This window comes from Triticum aestivum, chromosome 3D (assembly GCF_018294505.1).
Source record: "Triticum aestivum cultivar Chinese Spring chromosome 3D, IWGSC CS RefSeq v2.1, whole genome shotgun sequence".
Taxonomy (NCBI): domain Eukaryota; kingdom Viridiplantae; phylum Streptophyta; class Magnoliopsida; order Poales; family Poaceae; genus Triticum; species Triticum aestivum.
Genome location: NC_057802.1, coordinates 601,856,939 through 601,876,220, shown reverse-complemented (window position 1 = coordinate 601,876,220; position 19,282 = coordinate 601,856,939). Strand labels below are relative to the sequence as shown.

Genomic DNA, 19,282 nt, shown 5'->3' with positions numbered 1-19,282 from the left:
TTTGGGTTTAGGGCTTGTTGTGCTGTGTCCTCAGCATTGACCCTTTCTTGTACCTTTTGTTCCTGTGGACTTTCGTGTGTGTGCGTGGTTTTGTGTTGGACCTTGTTGAATGCTTGTGGTGCGGTTGGCTTTATAATATAAAGCGGGGCGAAAGCCTTTTTCGGTACAGGGAATGCTTCTGATTGCCAGCACTATCGGTTGCTTTGGTTATATTAGTTGTGCGCTGCCCGTGAATCCTGCTGTTGTTAGCCCCTTAGATTCGTGCTTTAACGAGTACGACAACATGATTGAGGCGAGAAGAGGGGCAACTGGGGAGCGAGTGAAGTATAGGTTCAGCTGAATTAATTTTTTGGTTAGTACAGGAAGGAAATGCTTCTGATTGCTCAGAATTGTATGCTTTGCTTGATTATATGGCTCCTATGTCCTAACGCGAGTGCTTGGGCATTCTGCATACTTTGATATTGATACTAACAAACAATGGTACAGATCAAGAGCAGCAAAATAGTCTTAGTACTGATCATTACTGTTTTGTTTGATTTATTTTGCAGGGATCCCTAATACGTTGAATGTGATCTCAAACATCCCTTTTCTTTCTGTCGGTCTCACTGGGCTCATCTTGTGCCACTACAAGTGTTGAGTAACGTGATTGTATTGGAAACATCGGATAGACTAGGAAGTATTCTGGCTTGTCTTGTACTTCAAGTAGATCATGTACTCCTATATATATATAGGCAATGTATCCTGTGCAACAAGAGAACTCGTGCACCAGATGCACCAGCTACACATGAGCCCTCAGATCCTAATGGAAGGGACAGGATCTATCTAAGAGGTTGGCTGCTGGTACGTTTTGCAAAGGAGACCTTGAAGTGTAGCTAAATCGACGAAACGACATCCGAAACCCAGTTCTGTGTCTTCCTCTTCCTGTACCACTGAATCAGGCCCTGAGACTGGTGTATAGTTAACAAATAAAAACATTTTCTTCTGCTGCTAACATGGTAATCTTGCCCAGGCATCTTGAGATGTTGTTACCTGGAACCTAAGATCAGTATGCATTTCGTCTTTCCCTTGCTGTTAGTTATGGACCTTTTCCTAGGACATCCACGTCTCACTCAGAAAATAAAATGAGATAGTTGCAGGATGTACTCCAATGGAAATGTAAAATCGGGAAATACTGTACAACCTTATTTGAAAAAATGCAATGCAGCGCAAACTGAATTTAGGCCTTCAAAGTGCAACAAAAATTCTCACAAACTGAATTGCAGTGTTAAATGATTTTGGCAAAAGATGCATGTGATCTATTCTTCAATCAGTTGTCATGCTTGAAGGTTTATAACTGAATTATGTGATCGCGCTGGACACAATATTTTTGAGCTATTTCCATGTAAAAACGTCAAGATATTTACACGTGGGAACATCGCAAGAATTTGATACAAAAAATAACATAAACTTTACAAAAGTTGTCCATCTGAACTTCAAAAGCCACGTACTACATCTACAAGATTTATTTCTTCCTAATCTAAGCGCTACACTTACGAGATTGTTGTGACCCCAGCCATGAACGTCTTCACCTGCCGACGCACAAGAAAACATGGGTTAATCCTCAATTGCATCAAACCTGCACAAAAATGAAGTCAGGAACAATAACTGGTTGTAAGTACAGGTTCTAATAGTGAGAATTCTGGCAAGATAAAATCTGGAACATGAAAATTAGTGACGGTTTCCTCATTTGGGCATCAAAAAGGGCATTCAAAATCAACGAAGTGAGTGACAAGAGTTGAGTAGCAAATAATATACTGCAGACTTGTAACATAAATCCCAGTTATTAACTTGTTCATATGCAAGTACTGACAGTCATATGGAAACTTTCTTTTTAGTTGGAAAACATGAAAAATGTTTATAATCATACTGCTCGTTTGTCTATTTCCAATCTTGCTGCACCAGCTGAGGATAAACTTTTACCCTTACGATTTACCTATTCTGCTCATGCTTCACTTGCAATACAAGTACCGCATTATTAGAGTATACCTCTGGAAGGTATGGTCCTGAATATATGTTGACACAACGAGAATTATTGTATTGTTGGCAGGGTGTGGTGTTTCTTTTATCTAATGAAGCAATTGATCCATCTGCGACAAACACACCGGTGTCAATGTTAGTGTAGAGTTGCAGGCGTCGATGATAGGAACAATATGATTAAACTAGATTTTAGCAACTGATGGCCCTAAACTGAGTAAACACTGAACACCGACACTGAAAAAAAATGAGCAGGCTGGCAGCACCTGTATTCTGCCTGCTAACATTTATAAACATGAGCTGAGGCCTGCTGGAGCACTGATATCTTCATACGAAAGTACTAACTGTCTATTTTCCAGTCTTATAGTTGCAACTGAGGATATTTTTTGTATGCCTTATAACTGCAGATTACAGGGACCTCATAATTTATGAGATTTTGCAAACGGATTATAAGGAATGCCGACATTCTGCCACTGATGGGTTACTACATTGTATATACGAAACTGAAAACACCAGTTTCAGGGAAATGATGAACTACATAATAAAATCACGAAGATGAACTTGCAATGCATTCAGTAAGTTAAGTTGGACACTGCAAAGTGCACTTTCTACTTAATAATTTTTACTAATAAAGGATCAAAACAGGGAGTCAAACCTTGTGCTTGACATACAGATTGTACAAACATATCTCCCCTCATCTATTTTTCCAGTAGCCTATAGTTACTGGTAAAATTATCCATTAGAACTGCATGTCGCACATTGATTCGGTGCTCATATTATTCAACTTACCAAATGCCACTACATTCAAATGAATCGGCGAACCGAAGGATTGGGAACGTGGATAACAGAAGAACCCAAATTAGTGATTATACCGTGGATCCTTTATCAGTAAAAAGAGGATGGTTGGCTCCTAATCAGCCGGGGAAGGGGGAGGGCGCATCTGGTGTAACGAGGGGCCAGCACAGAGAGCGAGCTCGCCTAAATTTTGCTTAGCCCTAGCTCCAGGCTTGGTACAGAACACAGGAAAGGGAGGAAGACGATCTGTATGCGTGGAGGTCAATTCGCTGGATTTAGCTATACTGCAAGGACTGTTCTGCAAATACACCAGGAGCCCAATCATCGCACCGAATCCTGTCCCTCTCTTACGAATCCAACGGCCCATCTATCGCTGGTGTACCTGGTGCATCAGTTTGCTCGTTTCACCAGATACTCTCTCCCTATATATATGCCCACGAGGCACAAGCAATATAACGAACTATTACACCAAATCCCTCTCTCCTTCTAACATGGTATCAGCCTAGCCGATCCAAACCCTAGCAGCCGCTCCGCGCCGCCCCTAGGGCGGTCGGCCTCCATGACCGCCGCAGGGGGCTGCGCCGCCCGTACCTAGGGTTCGTCCGCCGGTCGTGTTGACCGCCTACCCTAGAGAGTCTTTTTCCCGAGCCCTTGCTCCGGGTTTTTCTCTCTCCCGCCGGTCATCTTGATGGGCGTTTTTTTTTGGTTTTCTAATCTAAGCTTGATCGATTTGTGTCGCCCGCCGCCGCTGTCAACCTCGCGCGCCTCTACTCCGACTTTGGCATCGATTACACCGGCGTCTCATCCGACTTGGCGGCCTCGCACGCCATGCGGCGGCTCGGAATGGCCGCCATCCGCGCCTCCCCGTACCTGTCGTCGCCAGGCGTCGTCGCCTTAATCCAATCGGAAATCCTACATCAACCCTTGCCTCCATCCGTATGTGTTGCATGCGGTCCATGCAGATTTCATCACCGAGCCAAGCGATCCACAAGTCTCCATGATTCGCATATACTACGTCACGTGCGTGTGCGGCTGCGGTGAACTCTGCTCTGGCGGCTCTGTGTTGCACCGCAGCTCTGACCGTCCACTGATGCCACGTGGACACTCGGTCGCTCGCGTGTTTCCACGCGCGGATGCCGACTCGTGTCGTTTCCCTGGCATGTGGGGCTACGGCCATCTGTTGTTGTCTGCGCCTCTCCAACCTCGTGAACAATCAGACTGATCATCTGAGCATCACGATCCACTTCATACGCGCCGTGTGATCGGTCTGATCAGCTTTTTGCACGCGCCATCATAGGATTTCGTGACGACCGTCCGAAGTATGCGCGCCCCTTCAACTATCGAGCAACGGGCTGCCGTTATGTCACCCCGTCGGGCCGCAGTGCCGCCGCTCTGTGGTTCTTCTTCCTGCTGCACTGACCCACGTCACCGCTACGTCGCCCCTTTGGGCCGTAGTGTCGCGGCCCGCGGTCCACTGTCGCCCCGAGACTGTCCGCTCCAGGTCGTCCCCGTGGCGGCACCGACCCTTGCGCCACTGTTGCCTCGCCCCGTCGGGCCGTAGCAAGCGTGGCACACGGTCCACGCCGCCGTCGTGAGACCGTTTCCGCGGTTGCACCGACCCGGATTTCGCAGTTGAGCCGCCCCTTTGGGCCGTCGTGCCATGGCCCGCGGTCCCCGCCGTCGCCCTAACCTGCCCGCCGCCGCTGTGTCGCCCCTTTGGGTCGTAGCGCCGCGACCCGCGGTCCACTCAACCGTCACCGCGCGTCGACCTCCCGTGGTATGCGCCGCGTCGTCTCCCTCGGCCCGGGAACGCCACCGTCCGCGCCGGTCTTCGTCACACTATCGGGTTCCTTCCCTCCATCGAGCACCGCCGTCGCGCTCCTAACCAAGCCGCCGCCGCCGCCGCGCTTCTTCGGCCGCCGCCGCCGCTACCCCCTAGCCGCCGCCGCCCGTCCACCTCCTTCGTCTTCGTCCAGAACCAGCCCGTCGCCAGCATCGCCGTCATCTACCCCGACCACTTCATCTACTCCGACAACCACGGGCGGCAACAGCCCCGCGCCGATTGGCGCCGCAACCGCCGTCGAGTCCTTCTCTGCTGGCCTCTCCGACTTCTCCGACATGGCGTACAACTCGTGCAGGTCCCAGTCTACACATGCCCGGTGCTGGCAACACCGATGCATGCCTTCGTCCATGATGTTTCCCCGGGCCTGGCAAGCCTGGTGCGGCGCTTCGTCAACTTCGTCTTCGTTCGTCTACGCATGACCGGTGCTGGCAACACCGATGCGTGCCTTCGTCCACAATGTGTCCCTGGGCTTAGCAAACTTGGCGCGACGCGTCGTCAACAACGTCTTCTTCCCAGCACACCACTACTTCGACACCACTACGCCCATGACTAACTCGGCGCCTCCTTGCGCCCGTGGCTCCACGGCGACTTCCTCGACACCGGCCATTCCGACTCGACATCGACCACGGCGTTCTTCGCACGGCTACCTCGACCACTGCTACACCACTCACGCTCTCGGCTACCTCGACAAACGTCACAAAGGGCTATCGCCTTGCTTGAGCAACCTCGTCGGTTTTCACTCCAGCCATGCCTTCCGCGATGTGTCGACCGTTACGACTGTGGGGGGTGGTCCGTCGGCTTGCCTTCGGATTCTTCTCTAGTCTCACCATCTGCGTCGCTACCATTATGACTGCGGGGGGATGTTGAGTAACGTGATTGTATTGGAAACATAGAATAGACTAAGAAGTATTCTGGCTTATTTTGTACTCTAAGTAGATCAAGTACTCCTATATATATGCCTACGAGGCTCAAACAATACAACGAACTATTGCACCAAATCCCTCTCTCCCTTCTAACAACAAGAACTACTCCGGGCTATGGTGCTCACCTGACGCTACCAATTCTGGTTCCTGTTCTGACTCAAATTGAGGTTTGAGGCAGACTGATGTTGATCCTGCTGGCAGCTCACAGGCGGAGCTCTGGAGTTGGACGCTCTTCTTTGCTGGTGTCACTGCTGTCGGTGTTGGTTCATCCTACTACCATCTCTACCCGAACAATGCCACCTAAGTTCAGGACAGATTGCCTGTGAGTCTTTCCTAGATCTTCTGTGCCATAGATCTAACATTCAGCATCATGATATTTACACCATCTCCTCTAATATATAGTCCCTAGCTTGGCGCATGACATGTACACACTGTATAGTCGCCAGACCCTAGGAGTTGCTCCTTCTTTCTTGATTTTAAATATTTCAAGCGCTGACATATAGGCTTGTTTGTCTAGATGACGATTGCTTTCACGTCTATCACGGCCATTTTCATCATTGAAAGGGTTGATGATAGGGCAGGAACAAAGTCCCTTGCACCCCTTGTTATTGCTGGTGCACTGTGCATCCTGTATTGGAGGTAGGCAAGATCTTTCGATTGTTTATCTGTACTTCTCTCAGAAATATTTCCTTCCTTTAACTTAACTTTCTTCTCTGTTATGTAGTTTCTTTGATGATCTTCGGCCATATGCAATAATCCAGTTCGTTCCATGCATTGTAATACCTGTCATGGCTATAGTTATTCCACCAATGTATACACTGTAGAAATGCATGCTCTAGCCAATGCAACCAAAAGACCGATCTAATAAAAAAGACTATGCATCACATTATATGTCAACACTCCCCCTCACGTGCGGCTCCCTCAGGCCTAAACGTGGACCGAAAGTGGGCTGCAATTTAATTGCGCCAGCCAGGTTTTGAACTCAAGACTTCTTGCCTCCGATACCATGTAGAAGTGCATGCTCTTGGTCTCCTAGATGCCTCTGCTGGCGTTGCCGAGACGTCGAGCCAGCGTGGTTGATGACTGCGGCCTCGCCTCTGGGCCTGCGCTTGCCTGAGGACGCCGCGAACGCGTTTTGACCATGTTGACGTATAATATGCTGCCTAGTCTCTTCCATTAAATCGGTCTTTTGGTTGCATTGGCTATAGCATGCACTTCTACATGGTATTAGAGCGGTTAGTCTCACGACATCGAACCTAGGTTCTTCCACCACTTCCGCAGCGCGTCGCCCCCGAGGAGATTAATCTTCTCTCCTCGGGGCCGCGGCACCCGATCGATCAAAAGATTGGATCGGTTTCTATAGCTTAGATATTAGATCAATTAGATTTCCAATTTTGAGATCATCCAGTAGATCGTTGCTTTTAGCCACAAAAAAAGATCCGACGACCCGCTAATCCGGTGACAAATTGCACAGATCGGTCTAACTTGATTCACCGCCAGTTAGGTGTATATTCCTGAACAAATTGGAGTGCAGGTCGACCGCGTCCTACGGACGCTACACGCGCAGGCCAAGAGGGTCGACGACCAACAACGGCCCGCTTGACTCCGAGCGACGCACCACTTCGTCGGACGAGCGCATCAACCCGACACCTCCCCGACGCGATCTACATCAACACCACAGGCGGTCAGCAACCAGCCGGGCGTACGAGTGCATCGACCGTTCGACACCGGGCGGGTCACATGGACTCGATCCGATCTGCGTCGACAAACAGCCGCCCCGGATGCCGGCCTCTACTTCGTCAACCCGCATCGGCTGCCCCTCCACATGAGCTCCGCCGTCATCCACAACGCGCCGCGGTCCGCACAGTGATGTGACCGTGACACGCACGCAACCGAGGTTATCACCACTGCTGGCGAACTGCGTGTGCCAAAACGCGTTCGCGGTGTCCTCAGGCAAGGGCAGGCCCGGAGGCGAGGCCGCAGTCATGAACCACGCTGGCTCGACGTCTCGGCAAGGCCAGCAGAGGCATCTAGGGGTGGTTTGGTAGCATGCGTGGAGAGTCTATATGCCCAAAAAATTCTCTATCCGACCCACTTTTCTTTGTTTGGTAGACTCTATGGGCTCCCTTGGGCATAGTCGAACCGATGCATAAAAGGGCCTTAGCATAGCCGAGTCCAAGCACCGCACACAGGCCTGCCGAACGACCACCCGGCCCACCGAGGTTATCAAGAGGCTGAGACCGCGCAGGAGAAAAATCTCCCCCGACCCACTTTCCTCGAACGACCACCCGGCCCCCTCCCCTCGCGCGACCCCCTCCCCCCTCCCTTCGCGCGACCCCATCCTAACCTAGCCGCCAGCGCCCGCCTGCCGCCGGTCCACTCCTTCATCAATCCCCCGCCGCCGTGCTGAAGGTTTCTACCTCGCCACTGCCCCGCCCCTGCGCCTGGCCGGTCCTCCACTCGTCGCCGGCCCGCCCCTGCTCCTGGCCGGCCTCAACTCGCCGCCGCCGCCGGAGTGGATCCTCACACGGGAGAGGTAGCAGATCCGACCCTTCATTCCCTCCCCCCGCCTTCCTCCTCTCCTCCTTCCCCTACCCCTGCCTCGGCTCCCGAACTTGAACATGGAAGAGCCCTTGTTGCAGTACAGAGAAACAAAGCCGAGTATGGTTAATTGTAATATGCTAATTTGATTGTATTTACTGTCTATCTTCTGTAGAGAGATCCTACTATGGTTAAGACAAAATTTTATGCATGAAGGAATTTATTGAACTATTTATCTTCTGTTCATTGCTTGTCATGCTGAAAAAATTATAGTGTGCTAAGTTTCCTGTTATTTGTTTGTATTGTCATAGATGGATGAATTGGCAAGAAAAAGAAGGCAACTAAGGGCGCGTTTGGTTCATTAGCTAGCCTTGCTTAGCTGGGGTAGATTTTCCTAGCTGGTGTGAGCAAGAGCTCGTAAGAGCAAACCTGGCTGTTTGGTTGCAATGAGCTGTACACCGGATAGCAGCACCTGAAGACAATTCGAATAGAAGAGGTGCATCGTGGACCATGACTCATGGATGAGGGAGTTATGTTACGGGTGTACAGGGAAGTGGGGTTGCTGTTTTTGTGCCTGTTGGCTTGCCCGCACGAGCGAGCCGAATTGGCTCTCCTCCGTGAGCAAGGTTTTGACAGCGGTTACAGGCTTAATTGCCATCAAAAGCTAGATTTTTCTGTCCATACCAAACACCTGACCTTGCCTAGCGAGGCTAGTTTAGTTCTTGCCTCAGATCCAAACGCACCCTAATTGTGAGAGGAGCCGGTCTAGTGGCTGGATTGTATGCTTACATGATGGTCATGTTTAGAAGATCTAGGCAAGAAAAACCAAGGATAACCTTGGGCAGCATGGCCGATCGTGCCATATCTAGAGAGTCAAATTTGAGATACGTTTATCACTCTAGTGACATAAATTGTTCAAATCAACTCAGAATGAGAAAATCTCCATTTTTCCGTTTGTGTGCTATATTTAGAGAAAGAAATTTGTTGTTGGATAGCATCCATACTACTATCGAGGAAGAAGTTCTCATGTTTCTTTACATGGTTGGCCATAACCAAAGCTATAAGACACTACGACCTATCTTTAGAAGATCTATCGAAGTTATTAGTAGGTATTTTAAGGCAGTGCTTTATGCTGCTGGGGAGTTGAGAGATGAGATGATCCGGCCTCCCTCCAACCATTGCCATCATAAAATACGAGAAAGAACCCGCTTCAATCCATATTTCAAGGTAAATGTTTTATTCAAACAAAGACAATAATTGATGGGACTTATGAATAACAACCATTTGTCTTTATTAATTAGGATTGTGTTGGAGCAATAGATGGGACTCATGTGCTTGCTAGAGTCCCAACAAGTATCTCAGCTGCCTTTAGGGGTAGAAAGGAGGGGACTACTCAAAATGTGTATTTCGAATGAGGTTATGTAATATGAATCTACTGATGCAGTATTAGAAATTATGGTTATTATGTCTAATGTAATATGAACCTAGTGATGCACTGCTACAATTCATGGTTATTATGTCTTATGTTAATTGTTGATTTTTTTCTTCACATTATCATCATTCAGATTATGTTGGCATAGTAATGTTTTATTGCTTGAATTGTTTAAATTTTCTCATCGAACATATGGCAAAATATCCGTTCATGCAGTCTACCAAACACCGTCTCAGCACACGATGTCTTTTCTGATGCAGGCTACCAAACACAGTCTCAGCTCAGCATGCATCGATACATATATTGCTACCAAACAGCTGCAGTTGCATGTACTCAACATGTCTAGACTAAGCATGTATCAAAGGAGAACAACTATGCTAGGGTGCGAATATCTACCAAACACAACCTTGGAGACCAGGAGCATGCATGCATCCATCCATGCATCGCGTGCCCATCCAGGGGCCATCTACATCCGCTCCAGCATGCGATCACGGGAGGGCCAACTCACACCGAGCGTTGCACGCGTCTGCATGGGCTACTTCACCGAATGAACAGCTTCGGCGTCGTCTTCAGCGAGCCAACATCGACGCTTCTGCACCCACACCAACATCGACGCCTCTGCACCGAGCGACCAAATACACCAAGCGATCTGCACCGACATCCGGCCATGACATGGAGCTGTACGACTACGGTCACGCTACGAGCCAAACTACTTCGTTGAGCCCATCTACACGACCCGACATCGACCACACGCAGGCGGTGTCGAACTTCTCAAGCAGCAAGGTATCTACATCATCGTCGCCACGAGGAATGCCTCCTAGCGATGTTCTGCTTCACGCCTGCTGCTACATCTCCAACACATCATCGCCAAGATCTTTATCAACATGGTCTTCATCGTCATCATCGTCAACACACTGCCGCCGCCACGTCCACAAGATGAACACCTAGCGTCCTCTGACAGACTTTTCTGCAAGACGCGACCTCGACGACGGCAATGACCGTTTCATGACGACGGCATCGACTGCGTCATCTACGACGGCATGACTGCGTCATCTACGACGGCATGACTGCATCGACATGGCATCACCATAGTGATGACCCCTATATGGCCACATGGTCCTGGCCAAACCAATGTGTGCTCGATGGGTTTCCTCCGGTCCTGGCAAAACCGGTGGATTCATCGCCGACGGCACCCTTTGACATCTGCAAGGTGCATCGTACACGACTGCAGCTCCGTCATCTACAACATCGCTCATTTTTTTTGCGCCCCCGGCTTTGTGCGGCTTCATCATCCACGACGACTATACCATCGACCATGACTACTTCAACCACGGCTACATCACGATCGGCGACCTCAGCATCGACCACACGACTACGTCTACAGCAACACATCGCCAACAACTCCAGTCAACAGCGTCCGCGTCGTCACCAGCGTCCACGCCACTCCCGCTGTGGCTGCGGGAGGGAATAAAGAAGGCAGGAAGGCACCAGAAGGGGACACAGTCACCGCCCTAAGTGTCAACCCATCAGAGACGCAGTTGATGATGGCGCGGCGGAGAAGACGACAGAAGTGCAAGACTTCAAATTCAGTCGCAATAGTCCGCTTCACTCCCTACGACTGAGGGGGAATGTTAGAAGTATAATGCGTTTGAGTTAGAGATAGAATTAGTAATTTTTTGTCTTGTACTCCAAGTCTCTACCCCATCATGTACTCTATATAATCCCTCACGAGGATCAGATCAGTACAACACAATATTAGGGATCCTATAATTTCTACATACACATTCAAGCTACTGGTTGTGGGCAGCAGGTTAGTGTTATTGTCGCTCAATATCACCAGGGTGTATGCAGTTCCATTATTTGTGTAGATAACTATATGTGATTCGCGTTAATGTACTGGGTTATTTGACTGTCGGTTTTCTCCAGCATAAGAACTGGTGATACCTTTTTTATTTTTGCAGTATGTACTCACGATGCTTGGTTATAAACCATAGTTACCTTGAAATTCATAGAAAACTCACTAGAAGTTGTACTGTTCCCCTTCTTATGTTCTTATTCTCTCAATAACATTGACCGGTGCCAAGATGATTCTGTTTCCCCAGTTATGTCTGCTGTTACCTAGAAATTTATAAAACAGTCAACAGTCCAACTAATATAAATGTGTATGAATTGCTGTTTTCCGGTTGTTGGCCTTTGATGGAGTTGTTACAAGAATAAGTTATGCAGAAGCATTTATTTAGGCGCAATTTAAACTTAGGCCACTGCAAGCATTTCTTGTAAGCACATTTTTTGCGAGGGCTTTCTAAGCGCAAAGATACTACTGTTCTTATTTTTTAAATTGATTTCAGGATTTTACCTTCTTGCCAAAGTAGAAGAGGCTGCGGACAAACCTATATATCGGTGGGCACATGACATTGTTAGCGGACATACTCTTAAACATCTATGTGCCGCGATGGTACCTGTTTTCTTGACTCTTATGTTGGCAAAGAGGACAATTGAACCTGGCAGGTATACGTCAGCTTACTCAATGCATCGCTTGAGTATGTTTTTGTATAGTTTTAGTTCGATTGAACCACTTTAATCCGATGTTGATATTGCTCGCTCTGCTTTGAGCATACAAATACACCAAGTGTTACCAAATATCAATAATATTGCCATTCCACTGCTTTACCAAATTTTTGATGTTTTCGCTCTTTATGAGGTTGGTTTTTGTTCACTTTGGTTACTAGAATGATATCAGAATAACACATCTGCAGTTAAATTGTTGGTGTTTATAACATGAACCGAAACTTGCACAGGTAGTTCTTAGCAAACTTTTCATGATGTGCTTCTGTTTATTCAAACTAATAATAGTACTATGGTTTGCTTCCACAAATCAATGTTTGCATTCATCATGTGTATGTAGTTTTGACAACAACATCACCACATTGAATAGGCCTTGTATCTATGTATCCGTGTGACTAATGTTTTTTCCTCTGTCATGCAGGGTAAGCTTACTCCAGATGTGGAAGATCAGTTGGAGAGAACGCGGTTCCAAAGATAGCAACACTGTAGATGTCAAATATGATTATGCTGCAGTTTCAACTACGTCTGAACAACAGTAGATATGTGTTTTTTCATATGTACTCCTAAAGTGTAAAAATAACATCAATCTGAATATCAGGAGCCCCTGCATGCACAGTTGTGTATTATTGCCTGCTAATCGACGTTCGTATGTGGTTGTTCCTGATCAAATCTTGTACAGGGAGGAAAAATGTATATCAGTGCCCTCATTAACTCTTTGTGTTAGTTTTTAGGAACCTCCAATCAGAGACTGCATCTGCTTCAGTTGTTGCTGCTCTTCGGAGTTCATTAAGCTGCATGATATGGGCTTGACATCTTCCGTGTGTGCACGATAATTTATTTGCTTGCCTGTCTAAGTGATGGATAGTTCAGGTTTCTTACTCTTTCAAAAGAAAAAACGGTTCAGATTTTTAGCACAGAATAAGGAGGGGTGCATCATCAATTTGGGATAAAGGGGCACATAACAGCGATATAGAAGCGGGAGCTATGGACCCAGATTTCCCCCGGTTTGTCATGCAATTGTTGCCATGAATTGGGAACTCTAGATTCTGATTTCAGGTTCCCATGTATTGTTTTTGATTGAGGTATACGGCTGATTCCAGCAATAAAAATGGCATTTTTGTGTAACACAATAAGCATGATGATCTGCCATGCCATAGTAATGCAAATGACCATGGCAATATGATGACCGATGGTCTTCTGTAGCAGGGGAATGGACACTATTTATAAGCAAGCGGCAGTTTTGCCACCACCACACAATGCATACATTGTGTTGGCTGGGTGAAACGGTCCATACTCCATGATCTTTGTTTCTGAGATATTAGAGTAAACCAATAGAAAAGGCATATTTTGCTTCACTGAATTTTTGAGGCAATAGATGGACCTGCCCCTGTTGAGCCAACATCGGAGAAGAGCCAATAGAGGCATGGGAGGGGTGCTTGGACCGGAACAATGGGAAGGAACTCATCGAAAAACCGACAAGGGATTTGTCAGATTTTGGGGTAAAATGCAGGATAGTTTAGAAGATAATCGCTTCTACTTCTAATTAATCTAAGGAAGTAAGTTTTGGCGAATTTTTTCATACTCTTTATTCACGATGGGTGCAGTAGGTTATCCAACGGTGCACGTGTGATGGCGAGATCCAATGGCTTACTTGGCTTATTGCTTTAGTTACTGTTTACTGCAATTTAGTTCAACCAGGGGCTTTGTTTAGACCATTTACCTCATATTTTACTCTCGGTGATTGCTGAACCGACGAGGGATAGCCGACTGTGCCATTCACTTGTGTTTCTCTGATAGATAACCGAGGGATATATGTTGAGATTCCTAAAAGTCCATGAGCATGAAGTATCCTAAAAGTCCATTACGAAATTGTGCAGGCAAGAACAATCAATCTGTTTCCCAAGTTGTTCTCTCATCTAAACCTATGTTTGCACAATCCCTTGCGGTCATGCATTTTGGTGGATCAAGGTTCACAATAGTTAGAATGTTGCGGAGGCTTTCACAGTCTGACCAATCACCATGGCTTTCGCTGCTGCTGACAATATGTTGCGGAGGATACTCCACATCACCACTCACGATTCATCATGCTATATACCCCATCAAGGGGAGCGTGCTTCATCATTTTTTATCCTCATGGAGAACCTTGAAATTTTCCCAGGAAGATTAATGGTTGTGGCCTTCATCAGATTTTGTTTAGATGAGCTTTTGGCAGTTTACAGGGCTGTAACACGTACCATGGTTGTTGTCAGCTCTCAATCGAGTTACTCCTTGTATTGTCCAGTTCATTAGGTGCAACCGTGCAAGTGCAATCCACGATGATCTGACACAACAATATGCAGTAGTGGAAAAGGCACCAGAGCAGTAAGCAGTAGCAGAAGCATGAGAAGATCAGAGGTAGCCAAGCTCGATGGCAGCAACAACCGACACAAATAGAGGATGGACAACAAAGCAACCAGGCACAACAACCAGCGGTGGTGGCACAACCAAGCACAACAACCAGGAGCAATACCGACGACGCAGATGCATGGTCGCTTCGCAGGTCTGGTGTTGTATGTGCCTAGATGCAAACCAGTGACATCTCTCAACAAGAATGTCTGTCACAACCAAAAATAAACAAACAACAATGCACACGGTATAATCTTTTCGTATTGTTTAATATGACCAAAAACGGCGGCGTTCAGCTATCTCAACTGTAGAAAGAATATGCGGTGCAACTCAATTGTATTATATGGAGTCGGTCACAATATATACACAGGATGTCTTGCGTGACGAGGAAACTAATCCTACTATATCTCTAGGAGTCAACTATACAAGGCTAGAGACGACAGGAATAGCAATACAAATATGTCACGTTCAACTCCCCCCCGCAGTCGAAGCATTGGTGTAGGCGATGCAAAGACTGGAACGGAACTCCTGAAATGCAGCGGTTGGAAGCCCCTTGGTCATAATGTCGGCAAACTGTTGGGTGGTCGGTACATGAAGAACACGGAGCTGACCCAACTGAACCTTCTCGCGGACAAAATGAACATCAAGTTCAATGTGCTTGGTGGGCTTATGCTGCACCGGATTGGTCGCGAGATAGGTGGCCGAAACATTATTACAGAAAAGCACCGTAGCTTTCGGGACCGAGACCCGAAGTTCGCCAAGTAGTTGACGTAGCCAACATGTCTCGGCAACAACGTTGGCAACGGCACGGTACTCGGCCTCAGCACTCGAGCGGGAGATGGTGGGCTGCCGTTTAGAGGACCATGAGATGAGAGAGTCGCCGGAGAAGACACAATATCCCGACGTAGATCGTCGAGTGTCAGGACAACCGGCCCAATCCGCATCAGTGTAAGCAAACAGCTCGGTGGAGGCGGAGGCACGGAGACGAAGACCGAAGGTCGGTTTGCCGCAGATGTACCGAAGAATGCGCTTGACCAAAGACCAGTGAACATCACGAGGCGAGTGCATATGCAGGCAAACCTGCTGCATGGCAAACTGAATGTCTGGTCTGGTGAGCGTGAGGTACTGAAGAGCACCAACAATACTGCGGTAGAGAGCGGCGTCAGTGGCAAGTTGTCCAGCAGTGGCAGAGAGCTTCGGCTTGGCCTCAGCAGGAGTAGCAGCAGGTTTGCTGTCGGTCTTGCCAGCACGATCCAATAGATTAAGAGCATACTGTCCTTGATGAAGAAAGAATCCGGAAGAGTCACGTCGCACATTGATACCGAGGAAGAAGTGCAGTGCGCCCAAGTCCTTAAGCCGAAACTCAGAACCGAGACGACCAATAATCTCGCGAAGTAAGTCCGCACGAGAGGCGGTGATGAAGATATCGTCAACATATAGAAGAAGCATGGCGACATGATCAGCTCGATGAAGCACAAATAGTGATGTGTCGGAGGTGGTGCTGCGAAAACCGAGAGCAGTGAGGAATGCTGCAATGCGTTGATACCACGCACGAGGCGCCTGCTTCAGACCGTAGAGAGACCGTGAGAGCAGGCAGACATCATTAGGCCGAGTGGGATCAACAAAACCAGCTGGCTGCTGACAAAGAACACGCTCCTGAAGGTGACCGTAGAGAAAGGCGTTGTTGATGTCAAGCTGATGAACTGGCCAGTGTCGAGAGGCGGCGAGCTGAAGAGCGACACGAATCGTGGCGGGTTTAACAACCGGGGAGAATGTCTCCAAGAAGTCAACGCCGGCACGTTGTGCAAATCCGCGAACCACCCAACGAGCCTTGTACTTGTCCAGAGTGCCATCCGGTAGAAGTTTATGCCGAAATACCCATTTACCGTTGATGATGTTGGTGCCGGGGGGGGGGGGGGGCGAGGAACCAACGTCCAGGTCCTATTGGCGACGAGAGCATCATACTCAGCGCGCATGGCCGCGAGCCAGTGCGGGTCACTCAATGCAGAGTGCACCGAGCGCGGTATCAGAGAGATGACCGTGACACTGAGGTTGTGGTAGCGGGGGTTCAGCTGGTGAATCCCGTCCTTAGCACGCGTCACCATAGAGTGATGAGGTGGCGGAGGCGGGAGGTGAGGCCGTTGTCGAGGCGGAGCGGCAGCCACAGCCGCGGGTGCAGACGACGTCGAAGACGAAGCCGCAGAGGGGTCCGCGGGCGACGAGGCGACCACCACAGAGGGCGGCGGTGACGAGACCGCGGGTGAGGCCGCGGGGGCGACCGCGGGTGAGGCCGCGGGGGCGACCGCGGGTGAGACACCGGAAGGCGGTGGCGACGAAGCCGCGGGTGGCAAAGCTGGGCCAGCGGGTGAGACCGCATGTGGAGACGACGAGCCGGCAGGCGAGGCAGCAGCTGGCGTAGAAGGCGCCGGAGACGCAGCCGGGAGCAACGCCGTGGCCGAAGAGACGGCCGAGGGCCGAACAGGAGATGGCGATGAGGACGCCGATGGTCCTGCATGAGCTCGTGCCGAAGCCAGCGGAGACGAGACCGGCTCCTCTTGAGCCGACGGAGTCGAGGCAAGGTGCGCCGTAGCCGGCGAGAGACCCGGACGTGCCGCCGAATCAGCAGGCAGCTGCGGCGTGGGTAGGCAAGGGCGCCACGCGACCGTCACGGGGCGGTCTCCAAAGGGGTCGCCGCTGCCGAAGTAACCCGCTCAAAAGGGAAGACAACCTCATCAACGTAAACATGTTGCGAGACAAATACGCGAAGAGAGACGGGATCGTAGCAACGAAAGCCTTTGGTGTTGGGTTGATAGCCAAGAAACACACAAGCAAGAGACCGAGGTGCAAGTTTGTGGGGAGCGGAGGCGGTAATGTTGGGGTAACATAAACAACCAAAGATGTGAAGGTCATCATAGGATGTAGGAGAGCCGAACAAGAGATGATGAGGTGTGTAGCTCCATCGGGGTTTGCAAGGCCGGATGTTGAGGAGAAGCATGACAGTAGCAAGAGCATCTGACCAGAATCGGGCAGTCATGTGTGCATGAAAGAGTAACGCAAGAACACTCTAATTGAGGGTGCGGAGGACACGTTCGACACGACCGTTTTGTTGGGAGGTGTATGGACATGTGAGGCGGAAAACAGTGCCGTGGGTGCATAGAAGATGTCGAATGGCGAGATTATCAAATTCTTTTCTGTTATCCGTTTGAAGGTGAGCAATGGTGTGATGAAAGTGGGTGTGGACGTAAGCATAAAAGGAGTGGAGGGTGGAGGCGACGTCGGATTTACGGTGTAGCGGAAAAGTCCGAGTGAAATGAGAAAAATCATCTAAAATCACAAGATAATATAAGCCCGAATTGCTAGGCACTGGAGATGTCCAAACATCACAATGAATAACATCAAAAGGAAAAGTAGCTATTGATGTAGATGAAGGAAACGGAAAGCGAACGTGTTTTCGGATGCGGCAAGCATGACATGTATGAGCCGCCGATTTATTACATGAAAAGGAAAAGGTGCTCAAAATTTTGTGAAGAGCGTCGGCGCCGGGATGACCAAGTCGAGCGTGCCAAAGCGAGACATCGACATGAAGAGCAACCGGACTACCACTCATCGTAGGACCACATGGGTAGAGATCGTCGGGGGAATCACATCGGTGCAGAACCCTCCGGGAGCGAGCATCCTTGACAGAGAAACCAAGAGCGTCAAACTCAACAGTGACATGATTTTCACGAGTAAGAGTACGAACAGAGCATAGGTTTTTGATTAAGGATGGTGAAACAAGCACATTATTTAGAGTTAAAGATGAAGAGGGAAACAAAAGGGAGGATGAACCGTGATGAGTGATGGCAAGAGAGGAGCCATCACCAACCACGATGCGAGAGTTGAAGGGATAGGGGGAGGCACGGGAGAGGATACCGGGGTTGGAGGCCATGTGAGCAGCGGCGCCGGTGTCCATGTACCAATCGCCGCCTCCGTTGTAGGTGCTCGGCGAGGGTGCAACATGAAGGGCGGAGAGGAGCGCCGGGTCGTAGACTGGAGGGGCGCCACCATATGCGCCATAGCCCGGAGGACCGCCGTAAGCCGAGGTGCCACCGTAGGCCGCGGCGTTGACGTATGCCGCGGGAGCCGGTGCGGTCAGCAGTGCCGGATGAGAGATCGGCCGTGGCCCGAGGATGCCCGAAGCAGGGGGACAGGGGACGGGCATGGAGTAAGCATGCACGACTCCCGTCCAGGGATTGTACCCGGAGAGCCACGACGAAGGGGGAGCAGCCGCGTTGGTCGCGGGAGGTCGCTGCGCCGTGTTGGCGTTGCGGCCCCGACCCCCGCGGCCCTTCTGCTTGCGGCCACGAGAGGGCGCGGGCGTGGGTGGCGGGGTGGGACCAGGCGCGCGCGGCGCTGGCGGGGCTGGAGGAGTGCCGTGGCCAGCGGCGAGGCCGACGTGAAGGGCGGCGTGGGGCGCCTGCCGGGCGGAGTGATGGAGGCGCTTCTCCTCCATGCGAAGGTACGTGACTGCCTTCACGTACGTCGACGTGACGAGAGAGAGGTTGGCGGCGGACTGGCCAAGGTCAGGGTGGAGGCCGCAAAGGAGGTTGGTGAGGAGACGGAGTCGTCGATGGTCATGCCGATGTCGCGCAGCTCGTCGGCGAGAACCTTCAGCCGCGTGCAATACTCATCGATCGAAAGATCATTTTGTTGCATAGTGAAGAACTCCCCTTGAAGGAAGACGTGGTGTTGGAGTTGATTGTCGAGGAAAGGTCACACAGCTGCGTCCACATAGCGTACGCCGAC

General features: G+C 49.7%; 1 pseudogene; it reads left to right on the top strand.

Moving 5' to 3' along the window:
* Positions 1-369: 369 nt before the first annotated feature.
* LOC123076646 (uncharacterized) lies at positions 370-12,663 on the top strand (annotated as a pseudogene).
* The last annotated feature ends 6,619 nt before the right edge of the window (positions 12,664-19,282 follow it).